Here is a 10,472-nt window from a genome sequence, read left to right on the forward strand (position 1 = left end):
AAAGCAGGAATTCTAAAATAAGGATAGATTTTTAAAACAGAACAAAACAAAACAAAAAAGACATGTTCTCTCATGCCAAAGAAATCTGGAGGGTAGCACTCCAGGAAAGAGACCAAATGCCACTGTCCTCAGCAAACTTGGCTCCATCATTCTTAGAAAGTCATTTCTCCTTTAAAAGTCCTACGAGAGCTTCTAGGGCTCCATGCCCAAGTCCTTGGCATCAAGAAGAAAAAGCAGGGAGGGAAAAGGGTGCCCTGGCCCAGGTAGATGAGCCCTATGGGGGGAAACATCCCTGAGTGGCACGCAGCATGGCAGCTTGTATAACATTAGAGAATGGTCATATGGATGTGTCTGCGTACACGTGCTATGCGCCCAATTGCAAGGATGACTGAAAAAGTGTAGTCCTTTAGCTGGGCTTGTACTTTTCCAACCTATTTCTAAAGAAGAAGTGAAGAGAGGATCAGAGATCTCAGCCAGTTATCTACACACTACTGCCATCCTACCCATCTACTTACGTTAGGCTTCCTTTTACTTATTTTGTTTTTGTTTTTATCTCAAGGTTACTGCTATACCACTTGAGCCATGCCTCTAGTTCTTGAATTTGTCATTCTAATCAGATTTGTCCGATTCTGTTGGCCAGAGATTATGGGCAGCCGCAGTCTCTGACAGAACATAGGCACCCGTTCTCCGCATCTTTCTCAGGGCTCAGGTTGAGCAGGCTTCTCACTTTGCTATTAAGCTGAGTGTAGGGCTGATTCTCCACCAGCTCTTTCATGCGTGCTTCCCCCACAAGAACAGAAAATGGCCAATATTTTTGGTTGGCAATGTGTATTTCTCTTCAGGGATTTTGTCTTCCAAAATCTTGACCTATTGGGTAGTTATCCTTTTTCATTTCTTGTCATTTTATAAAACTTTCTGGGGTAATGAAACTAGTAACCTTCTAAAGATCATCTGCATAGCCAAAAAAAATTATTTCATTATTTCCTCCTCGGCCCACCAAGGGGATGAAACTCAGGACCTTTGTACATGCTAGGCAAACAATCTAACTTTGAGCTACATCCCCTGCCTTCCTGGTCTGAGTTCTGTGTTTTAGTATTTACAATATCTTTTGATATGAACAATATGAATTTTTACATAATCAACTACATTTGGACTTTGTTGTTGTTGTTGTTGTTTCTATTGGTTTTTCTCCTTTGCTTAGGAAGGTTTTTTCCTACCTCGTTATATTTTATATTCTCCTAAATATTCACCCAAGTGTTTGTTTTTCTTTTTAAGTTTTTTAGATTATCTGGAATATATACATAAAGTGAGAGATGAAACTATTTCATCTAGTTGAAAAGCCAAGCAGAGGGGTGCACACCTGTAATCTCAACTACTTGGGAGACAGAAGAATGGTGAGTTCCAGGCTGGCTGCTAGAAATTAGCTAAATTCAATCTCAAAATAAAATACAAAAAGAAAAGTCTTGAAGGCATAACTCAAGGGGTTGAGCACTTACCTAGCATGCTACAGGCCCAGTATTCAATTCCTAATGATACAAAAAGAAGAAAAGGAGGAGGAGGAGGAGGAGGAGGTGGAAGAAGGAGGAGGAGGAGAAATGAAGAAAAAGGAGGAGGAGGAGGAGGAGAGGGAGGAGGAGGGGGAGGGGAGGAGGAGGGGGAGGGGAGGAGGAGGGGGAGGGGAGGAAGAGGGCAAGGGGGAGGAGAGGGAGGGGAGGGGGAGGGGGAGGAGAGGGAGGAGGGGGAGAGGGAGGAAGGGGAGGAGAGGGGAGGAAGAGGAAGAGGAGAAAGAAAGAGTCAGACACTGTTGACTCACTCACTCCTGTAATGCTAGTTATTCAGGACACTGGGATGTGAGGATTAAGGTTCAAAGCCAGCTTGGGGGGCGGGGGAAAGTCCATGAGACTTTCCAATGAACCAGCAAAAACCAACCTGAAGCTGTGGCTCAAGTAGCAGAACATCAGCCTTGTACAAGGGAAGCCAAGTGGGAGGGAGCATGAGGCTCTAATTCTGGCAGAAGAAAAGAAAAAGGGAAAAAGAACAAGAACGCAAGTTGTTTTTGCATCACTTTGTATGTAAGTATTGTATTCACTGAGTTCTAACAAGAGTTCTCCAGTGTAATGGGGACTCTTCAGTCAACTCCATCAGCCATATCTGCTTGCTTAAGGATGGGGACTTTGCCATGAACATTCTCTTTCCTGTGTTCCCCAAGCCTAAAAAAATGCCTCAGTGCTTAGCATAGTATCTCCTCTCCTCCATGCTATATTAAGTGCTCAAAAAGCGTTTGTGGAGTGAACGAATTAATTGTAGAAGTTCCCATGTGAGTTTTAATATCTGGATCAACAATGTTGGTCTCTCCATTTCCACACATTTCCCCATTTCGGGGGAAAAGAAAATATTTTTCCCTGTCCGGTTCTGTTGGGTTGTTGGTTTTGCTTTGTTTTTTCAGCTTTAGGGTAAAGCTATTAGCGCTTTTTTTTTTAACGTGTTTGTCATATATTCAAACAGTTTCCCAAGGTTTGTATGGCTCTTTCATAGGTTTATTTTAGCACACTGCCTTGGATTTTTTTTCTAGAAATGTATGGGTTAATCAGCTTATCATCTGCAAATGAAATAAATTTCTTTTTTCTCATACTAATCCTGATCATTTGCTTTTCTTGATTTAATGTATTTGTTGAGACCTTCAAAACATTTTTGAATAATAATGGAGATGTTACACCCCACATTTTCCTAATAGTAACTGCAATTACTTCAATATTCTGACATTATTACAATGTTTGTTACTGATTTTTCATGTTGTTTTCTGGCTTCTTTTTTTTTTTCCTTAGAGCTTAATTAAGAATTCCTCATGAATACAATAATAACATTTGGAGACACAATTAAATTGAGATAATCTATTAATAAGATCTTTCTCCTTTCATTTGCTAGTCTGATAAAACACATTTAAATACTTCTTAGTAAGACATTCTATATAGAATTGTGCTGACACTTATTGACATATCCTATTTTTTCACTCGACTTCTTTTTTTAATATAATGCCTATCTTATTTGGTAATAAGGGTGCTTTAGTTTTTTGCCTCTGTGTTAAATCAAGTTTTATAATTCTCATATTTCCTTTATTAGTTTCAGATGACTTTCTAAAAAGCCTCATGAAGTTAATTTGGGGGCTTATATTACAGCCTGGAATCATTCAAATAGCATCAAATTATATGTTCTTTAAATTGGCACTACTTAAGATGTGGTTTTCAAACCAGTAAAAAATAATCTACTCCTGGATCCCAGTAAAGCAAGTACAGTGCTTTTTGTTCCCTACTGATGCTGTAACAAACAGCCACAAGCAATTTGGAGGAAGGGGCATAAAATTAAGGAGGTCAAAGTTTAGCTAGAAACCAAGGTGTCTAACAGGGCTGTACTCCTTCCAGAGGGCCCACAGTACAATCTATGGGTCTTTTCCAGGTTCTGGAGCTTTCCACTTTCCTTGGCTCACCTCACTCTGCCCTCTGCTCCCCTTCTCACAGCTCCTTCACTTGTGATGACCTAAATTAGGGCACTGGGCCCACCCGGATAATCCAGATGAGCCTTCTGTCTCCTGCTACTTAATCATACCTGTCAACTCTTTAGACCATGTAAGGTAGCATAGTCAGAAGTTCCACAGGCTGGGACAGGGCTTCCTGGGGGACCGTAATTCTACTGTCCACAAACAAATCAAGAGTGGGGATTTGGAAACTTTTATAGCAATTTTATGGAGTAATTTTATATCTCCAAAAGCTAATAAAAGAACGTTTGAGTGTGTACTTTGTAGGTCATTTTATTTCATTTTTATAGGAAAAGAAAGTATGCGGAGACAGATACTGGTCTGAAGTAGACTGAAAACTTTTTTTAAAAAAAAAAGTAATTCTTCACCATGGAAACTTTGAGAAACACTACTTTAAAGCTTAGCTATAATTTTAGCTCTAAAATTAGCCGAATCCCAGGGTCTGTTTTAACATGTTTTAGTCATCTTTCTGAATTCTTTTTACCGTGTGATTCATCTGTTCTTTTTTTTTTTTTTTTTTTCAAAATATTCTTCCATCCATTCGGATGATTTATATGCCGCAAGAAATAAATCAACACCAGCTCAGCAGCACCCTGTATTGCTTCACAGGCTGTCCTGCCAGCATGCCATCATCCATCCTATTACTATGTCAGAAGAATTCTGTGATGTCCTAGATACATCTCTACGTTCTATTTATTACATTCCTGAGGTTTGGTGTAGGAAGCCTTGGCAGGGACATTTGGTGGTTTTCTCGACAGAAGGCAGCATAGTCTTCCTTGCCCTGGAGAACACAAGCTCTAGTCATCTAAATTTTGAGCTTGCTACATTGTATCACTTAAAATTATTAGAAGTGGTAGCCTGGTATAAGGTGGAGGGCAAGGAAGAGATCAGCATCTCATTGTTAGGACAAGTATGATATTTGACATGGGGTTTGGGGGGGGGCAGGGAGTCTAGGACTTGAACTCAGGACCTGGGCACTGTCCACTGACTTTTGTGGTGGTTAATTGGAGATGACAATTTCATGGACACTCCTCCTTGTTGGTGTCTTCAAACGGTGATTCTCAGATCTCAGCCTCCAGAGTAGCTAGTATTACAGTCATGAGCCATGGGCACCTGGCAACCGTGGTGTTTTTAGGGGGGAAAAAATTATAGAGTTTCCTGACTTCTGCCTACAGGGCTAGAATGTGTAACATCGAGGGAGAAGAAAGGAAAACTTTGAAAATACTAGAGAAAAGAATGTGGAAAAGACAAAGCCTTGGAGTCAGCTTTGAAGGGATTATGAAGGGATTGTCCATCTTCTCTAGTCACAGAAAAGATGTGGCAATTACAGTACCAATCACAAGCTCCACCCTCTTCTACTGAAGTTAGATGCTGGAGAAGAGACAGATCATGGAAGGGGGATGTTTGCACAGATATGATTGAGGCGGGAACGTCCAGCCTTCAGACACCTATAAGAGAACAGCTCACTATTCACCACTCTAGCCTTCAGAGGATCTTCACTCCATAGAAAATTGCTTGCTTGCTGGGCACCGGAGGCTAGCTACTCAGGAGGCTGAGATCTGAGGATGGCAGTTCAAAGGCAACCCAGGCAGGAAAAGTCCGTGACACTCCCATCTCCAATAAACCACCAGAAAAAACAGAAGTGGCACTGTAGTTCAAGTGGTAGAGTGCCAGCCTTGAGCTGAAGAGCTGAGGCCCAGAGTTCAAGCCCCACAACCAACAACAACAACAAAAAAAAGAGTCTCATGGAGTTTTCTGCCTGGCTGGCTCTGAACTGTGATCCTCTGATCTCAGCCTCCTGAATAGCTAGGATTGTGGCATCCAGCTTCCATAAGACTCTTATCTCCAATAAACCACTAAAAAAAATGAAGTGGCGCTGTGGTTCAAGTGGTAGAGCACTAGCTTTGAGCTGAAGAGCTGAGGGACAGCACCCAGGCCCAGAGTTCAAGTCCTGTGACCAACAACAACAACAACAACAAAACTTCCTTGCTTCCTTCCTGCAAGCTTAATAGACTAAAAGCTATGTTCTAGCTGGGCCCTGGTGGCTGTAAGCCCAGCTACTCTGGAAATTAAGATCTGAGGATGGTAGTTCAAAGCCAGCCCAGGCAGGAAAATCCATGGGATTCTTCTCTCCAATTAACCACTAGAAAGCCAGAAGTGGAACTGTGGCTCAAGTGGTAGAGCGCTAGCCTTGAGCACCGATATTCAGTAATGAAAGGAAATTTCATGCAGTCTCTCATGGATGCCTGGTGTGGCATACCCAACCCTATTCATTTCCTTTCCTTTCCTTTTCTCTTGGTTCTTTCACACTGTTTGGGAGACAAATGCACTATCAATTCTAAAAGCTTCACTAAGAAATCTGTGAGCTCTACCTCAGGCTTGGTCCTTACACAGCAGGTAGACCCTCCTCAGTAACCCCCACAGGGCTCAAGCCATCTTGCCAGAAGACTTCCCCTTCCCTTCTTTTCCTTCCTCTGTCCTTCACCTGGCCTCTAAGTCACGGGCCCAGCTTTTGCTGCCTGCTGCAGGGAATTTACTTTGCTCTTTGGCAAATGTTTTCCCAGGGGTCAGCTTAGTATTTACTTTGGCTTAACAGTTGCCCTGAAGTTCATTTCCCCCAAGGTCAGAGGAACGGGGGAAGGGTGGGCAGTGATGGGAACACACAATTTCAAAAGTTTGTGTCTCCAGAGAGGACCCTCACAGCTCCAGGCCCTAAGCCGACAATAACACTCAGGAGACTGAAGAGGCAGGCAAGCATCGGAACACCCAGCAGTAGAGATGCGAACAGGTGAGACTTAGTTTGGGGAGTCAATGTCTGGGTCAACAGAGACCCCACTGTACATGCCTTTAACCCAGCCCCTGACACTGCCTGCAGGCTCCTCTAACTTAAGCCTCCCCTAGTCACACTTCCCAGAAGTCTGGCCTTAAAAGGCTAAAATTAAATCACACAAGCAACTTGTGCACACTGACAACATAGCATAATGTACATGGACTAGGCAAAGACACCACCATACACACAGGCACACACATGCACACAGCACAACACAATACGTGCAGACGTAGTATTTGCACAAATTCTCAGATCCAACCCTCCCCCACCACCTCCCTGGCACTGCTACCCACAGCCCTCAGGCAGGCAGCGCCTCTCCCTCTCCTGTCTCCCGTTTCCAGCCAAATACCAAATCCTCTCTACACTGCCATGTTGACCTGGCATGCCCTTCTTTTCAAGCCCATTGACGGGCAACTATTGCAGACCCTAGCATCTCTTTTCTGGCCTTCTTCAGTGATTCCCAGGCTACAATGGCCTCTAATTCTGTTTTATAACTTTAATCAGGACTAGAGGTAAGAACCCTTTTCTCTTGTATAAGAACCCAGAATCCCCTAAAGGCCACCTAGGAAATCAAGCCAGTTGCTGTGACCATAGAGGCCCACATCCTGCTGGCCCACATCACACTTGTAATCCTGGTCTTAGAGCCAGGCTGGCCTAGGCTGTCCCCATTCTGCCATCTTGCCTCCCCAAATGACCCCTCTCAAGATCTGCCCCCCCAAAAAAAATTAGAGAGGCTATTAATCAGGAATATCCCTAATCTTGCTCTATTCCCACCTGGAACTCTCTTAAACTTCAGCACCAGGAGTTTATCAAGGACACAGCGAATTCCTATGAAAGTCATAATACTACCCTGCCTCCCACATAGATCAGCTATGCAGCCCTGGTCGTGGGAGGCAAGAGACTAGAGGGCCAGGAGCATACTGGGAGCCTGGGAGAGAGCAAGGCCAGCGTTCAAGGTCAGCATCAGAGCACTGCTAAGGACAAACATGGCCAAGCTCAGTGAGCGAATGGTCTCAGCTTTCAGTAAGAACCCTCCTAGCCCCCTTCCATCCACACACAACCTCTGCTTAGCTCTAATTACAGACCAAGGAGACCGAGAAAAACCATAATAAAATAACTGACTACATATTTCCTGCTATGTAGAAGGCTGTCTACTTTCATTCAGAAGCACAGAGATTTGTTTTCTTTAGTTTACACACACACACACACACACACACACACACACACACACACACACATTTATCTCCAGAGCTGAGCATGCTAGCATGTTAGCATACACCTGTAATTCCCAGTATGTGCAAGGTAGGTGGGAAGATCTTTGTTGGAAGCTTATCTGAAAAAAAAAGTAAAAGTAAAATAACTACAAGCATGGCTCAAGTGGTAAGTGCTCACCTACCAGTGGAAGGCTCTGAGTTCAGTACCCAGTATCAAGAGAGAGAGAGAGAGAATACTAAAAGCCCTTAAAGGCCTGTGGCTGGCAAGAGGTAAAGTTCTTGAATGCAACAAGAAGCAAGAAAAGCAGAACTAATCCCATAATAGAACAAGTGCTTTGTGAATAGTGAGAGTCCCTCAAAAATAGAAATAATCAGGAGAGGGAATGAGAAGAGAAACAGTAGCCAGGAGATGCTAAGAGTCCAGGAAAAGAATCCTCGTGATCAGATGAGCTAACACATAGGTTAGATGGACAGGAATTCGGTCCACCATAGCCAGTGAACATGGGCTGAGAACAGTCAACATGAAATTGTCATACTGGAATGTCAAACCGAGCACTGAACAAGAGCTTATCCCACAGCAACTCCGTGGTGGTGGCACTCAGGAGATTCAGAAAAAGAGGACTAAGTCCCATATTCAAAGCTGGTAGCATAACAGCAGAGAACAAGTACTCATGAGACTGGCAGATATGCAGGAAGAGTAAATCACAGACATGCAGGTGTCCACATGCAATTTTTCCATGCTAAAAGGAGATATTGCCTGGTGCTTAGTGGCTCATGCCTGTAATCCTAGCTACTTAGGAGGCTGGGATCAGAGGATCATGGTTCAAAGCTAATCCCAAGCAGGAAAGTCCATGAAGCTCTTATCTCCAATTAACCACCAGAAAAATGGAAGTGGAGCTGTGGCTCAAAATGGTAGAGTACTAGCCTTGAGTTCAGGGATACTACCAGGCCCTGGGTTCAAGCCCCCTGACTGACAAAAAAAAGGGGGAGATATTAAAGAAGACTGGAAGGCTTGAGAATCGCAGCACATGTCTATACATACCCAATCAGAATAATAATGTAAAGCCAGAGGGAAGCCGTCTCTAAGTCCAGTGTTCACAGATGGGGACCCTTGCTCCCATCCTCAGAGACTGTCACATAGATTTGAATGGAATGACATCCACCTGGCCCCTTTCTCACCAAGTCCCTGAATCATTAACGAAGCTCAATCCCTTGTGTATCCAGCTAGACACTTCCTTGTTAACCACTGTGTAACAAGTGATGGAATTCTACCCACAGAGAACAAGAGGCAACCAGGTGACTTGGCGGGGAGAGAGGGTAGTGGTCATTTGAGACATTTCAGGACACATCGGTCTCCTGAGGTTCCTGGAATCTCAGCAGGGACCAGGAGCCCTGTGTCCTTCACACCCCACTGAGCACTTCCTTTCCCCCTCCCCCAACTCCTGTTTATACATGAACTAACAAGAGCGAAAAAATCCTATTTGTCCAAGTCGTTCCCATGAGGGACTTGGCAATTGGTGTATCTGGGCTTAACTCCTGGGCGCCTCTGGGGATTAAAAAGATGGCTCAGAGGACTGGAAGTTGGTAAGGCTCCAGAACCAAATTCAGTTTCTAGCAGAACCTTGGGACTGTATGTAGAGACCGGCAGATACGTAGTCCTTTTCTCCTGTTCACAACCCCATTTGTCACAGCCTTCAACCGAACAAGTCCCATCACCTCATACTGATGTCATGCTTCATTTAGCAGAGTCTCCAAAATCAGTTCCACTAAGCTCCGGATTTCCCTCTCATCCCACATGTAGGACACAATAAGCTGCCTGTGGCATCAGACCATCTCTTCTAGACTCCCTCCTTTTAATCCTATCACATAGGTTTCTTTCTCTTCTAGAAGTCTCCAGAAATTCAATGCCTCCCAGAATCAAACATGCCTCAGCCATCCATCTCTCTAGAACAAAGTTGATTTCTTTGTTTTTTGTTTTTTACTACATATATTGGTGGTTTTGTTAAGGCCAAATCCACAATACATGATGCAGTAAGAAAAGGTTTGTCAAAAATAAACCAGGCTGCAAAAGTAGCCAGTATGCTCTCCAAACTCATTCTTTTAAGTAAAATACTTATTCTCAAAGAGTATCTGTTGCTTAAAAATAAAAACAAAAACTGGAAAAAAAAAATTTTGGAGGTACTGGGGTCTGAACTCAGGGTCTTGTGCTTGCTCAGTTGGTGTTCTACCACTTGAGCCATACTTCCGGCCCTGCTTTTTGCTGGTTATTTTGGAGATGAAATCTCACAGACTTTTATCCCAGGCTGTCCTTAAATCAGGAACCTCTACATCTCAGCCTCTTGAGTAGCCTCTTGAGTATAGACATGAGCAACCAGTACCCAACTTTCTAAAGCACTCTTATTCAGAGAAGCAATAAACTCCTAGACTTTCCAATTCCTGATCACTTTCTGTCCACTTCATTCACAAACCACCTGGTCTTCCTCTGTCCAATCTCCTGCAAGAAGCCCCTTCAGATAGATATCCAGCAAAACAGGTGGGGTATCTTAACCCCCTCTGACATTTTCCATAAGGCCTATGTTAAATCAAGTCACCCAGGCCATGTTCCGCAGAGCCATGAAGGCCCACCTCTCAAACTCTTGGGAAGGACTCCAAGAACTCCAGAAAATGATGTGTACCTTGGGCAAGCTACTAAAATAAGACAGACATACTTCACATTGAGGGGGAAACATGGGGAAAGTTAGCAATCAATGACACACTGATCTACAGAGAAACTCTCCATTTTCTTTCCAAATGGGGGAATGAGTAAACAAAAACATAATTAAATAGGCAAGCTAGATGGTGAAAGGTCAGGTTTGCTCTGCTGAAGAACACAACTCTTATTCCTAAGAGTTGTTAA

The 10,472-nt window shown here is 43.5% G+C and overlaps 1 long non-coding RNA gene across 1 annotated transcript in view; it reads right to left on the reverse strand.

The window, feature by feature from the left end:
* LOC122124359 overlaps positions 1-8,703 on the reverse strand; it is a 17,324-nt gene extending 8,621 nt beyond the window's left edge. Inside the window, exon 1 of the long non-coding RNA XR_006150524.1 lies at positions 8,619-8,703. This is a non-coding gene — a long non-coding RNA (uncharacterized LOC122124359). The remainder of the gene's footprint in view (positions 1-8,618) is intronic.
* Positions 8,704-10,472: the final 1,769 nt, after the last annotated feature.

Source organism: Dipodomys spectabilis, unplaced genomic scaffold (assembly GCF_019054845.1).
Source record: "Dipodomys spectabilis isolate Male_0828 unplaced genomic scaffold, ASM1905484v1 ptg000234l, whole genome shotgun sequence".
Lineage (NCBI taxonomy): Eukaryota > Metazoa > Chordata > Mammalia > Rodentia > Heteromyidae > Dipodomys > Dipodomys spectabilis.